Here is a 2,500-nt window from a genome sequence, read left to right on the forward strand (position 1 = left end):
ATCGGGTTAACAGTCCCGAACCCGGCTACGGAGATCGGCTCTTCGGAGCCCAGTGCGGCAACGCAAACCAGCTCGGAGACGCCGATGGGAGCCCCGGGAAGAGTTTTCTTTTCTCTGTAAGGAGATCGAGTCCCTGGAATGGGTTCACCCCGAGATAGGGACGGTGGCTCCGTAGAGCAGTGCGGCTCTTGCGCTGTCCGGTGCGCTCCTGTCGGCCCTTGAAAATCCGAGTGAGGGAGTGTGATTTTCGTGCCGGACCGTACCCACATCCGCAGCAGGTCTCCAAGGTGAACAGCCTCTAGTCGATAGACCAATGTAGGTAAGGGAAGTCGGCAAAACGGATCCGTAACCTTGGGAAAAGGATTGGCTCTGAGGGCTGAGCCGGTCGGGCTGGGGTCCAGAAGCAGGAACGGCACTGCACCGGGACTGGGCGAGGCTCGCCGCCGTAAAAAGCGGTGCGGCCGAGCCCGGACCAGCGTCGGGACCTTCCTGTGGAAAGCCACAGCTGTGCATTTTCCGTGGGCTTCGCGCCTGAGGTTCTTGCTTCGGCCGGCAGAAAACAGCCAACTCAGAACTGGCACGGACCGGGGGAATCCGACTGTCTAATTAAAACAAAGCATTGCGAGGGCCGTTGATCGGTGCTGACGCAATGTGATTTCTGCCCAGTGCTCTGAATGTCAAAGTGAAGAAATTCAAAAAAGCGCGGGTAAACGGCGGGAGTAACTATGACTCTCTTGTCTGACTCGTCTACGTAGAGGTCGAGAGTTACCTAAGCAGTGTCGTGCAGGGTGTCAGGCTGAGGAGTCGTTGGGGCACATCCTTCAGAGATGTCACAGAACCCACCACGCTCGCATCAAAAGGCATGACAACATTTTGAGGTACTTGGCAGGTAGGCTGACTGAGCTTGGATGGCAGGTGCAGCAAGAAAGACACTTCAAAACATCACAGGGTACGAAGATCCCGGATCTTGTCATCATAAAGCGGGAGAAATCCCATATCCTGGATGTGCAGGTGGTGAGCACGCGAGTTGAACTTACGGAGGCTCATCACCACAAATGCGATAAATACAAAATCCCTGATCTGCTTTTCCAAGTCTCACCTACGCCTACCGTCTCAAGTGTCACCCTGTCATATAGAGGAACATGGGCGGGTGAATCTGTGAGGACTCTGCAGGAGGTGGGATTGACAAGGAATGACTTCAAAATGATGACGATAAGGTGCCTACAAGGGGGGCTGGCGGCATTTAAAATGCACCAAATGTCGACAGCGGTCGTTCGTCGGGGAGTGGGCTCCCAGGGCTAATCAAGGTCCCAGCACCACAAGTCGGGGTGCGTTCTTTTGGTCCCTCTGCCTTTCAGAGGACAAGTTTTCTTTGATCCTGCATCTCTACCAGTATTGGAGGAGGAGACGCCTATCGTAGGACGGCAGGCAACCCTCAAGTTAATCTCCAAGTGGGTGGATTGTGGTATCTGGGAAAAAAAAAAAAAAAAAAAAAAAAAAAAAAAAAAAAATAGCCAAATGCCTCGTCATCTAATTAGTGACGCGCATGAATGGATTAACGAGATTCCCACTGTCCCTATCTACTTATCAAAAATGGAAAGCAGTTTATTTGGAATGACAAAATTTTCGATGCGGATTCTATTACTAAAAAAATTGACAAATGGAAAATTCATCCGTCTAAAAGATTAAGATTTAAGTTTAATAAAGAACTCAATCAAGAAACAGATTACAAAATTTTTACAGATGGTTCAAGCAATGAAATTGGAGCTGGGTCAGCTTTTGTAGTTATGAAAGAGCAAAAATTATTAGACACCAAACAATATTCATTACCAAAGTACAGTAACAATTTTGAAGCAGAAGCTATGGCTATAACCAAGGCCATAGAATATATTAGTTTACAACAAAATCGAAGCACCTATCATTTGCTGACAGACAGCCTGTCAGTCCTACAGGGGATAAATAATCCAGAAAACCTCAACCCCTATATATTTAAAATTAAGCAACTGCTCCAAAATGCTTCAGTAAACAACCAAATTATTCTAACATACGTAAAAGGACACAGTGGAAACATCGGCAACGACATAGCAGACGAATTGGCAAAAAAGGCAATAAGATTCGGAGAAGAAGTAGGGGTCCAAATTTCTAAGAATTTTATCAAAAAGGAGTTACAAAAAAAATTGTATCACAAATGGGAACAACTTTGGGCCCAAGACAAAATAGCTCGAAAAAGCTATATACACAATTGGATAAAACATATTAATCAGATTCCAAATCAATTTATTGCAAATTATCAGATTTCACAAATTTTAACAGGACATGGACGGTTTCCTCACTATCTGTTCAGGTTCGGGATAAAACAAAACAGAATCTGCCCTTGCAACATGGAAGAAACGGACATAGAGCATTATTTTACGATTTGTAAACTAACCGAAAAATATAGAGCACAGCTGAAGAGATTTTGTGGAGGCCCTGCTCAGGGAAAACGGGAACTTATTGAAAA

At 46.1% G+C, this 2,500-nt stretch overlaps 1 long non-coding RNA gene and 1 pseudogene across 1 annotated transcript in view; one reads left to right on the forward strand and one right to left on the reverse strand.

The window, feature by feature from the left end:
- The window catches only part of LOC142791918 (large subunit ribosomal RNA), a 7,683-nt pseudogene that overhangs the window by 1,985 nt on the left and 3,198 nt on the right, over positions 1 to 2,500 (forward strand).
- Positions 1,475 to 2,500, reverse strand: part of LOC142791904 (uncharacterized) — a 41,101-nt gene continuing 40,075 nt past the window's right edge. Inside the window, exon 2 of the long non-coding RNA XR_012890494.1 lies at positions 1,475 to 1,583. This is a non-coding gene — a long non-coding RNA (uncharacterized LOC142791904). The remainder of the gene's footprint in view (positions 1,584 to 2,500) is intronic.

The sequence above is a fragment of the Rhipicephalus microplus genome, unplaced genomic scaffold (assembly GCF_043290135.1).
Source record: "Rhipicephalus microplus isolate Deutch F79 unplaced genomic scaffold, USDA_Rmic scaffold_199, whole genome shotgun sequence".
NCBI lineage: Eukaryota > Metazoa > Arthropoda > Arachnida > Ixodida > Ixodidae > Rhipicephalus > Rhipicephalus microplus.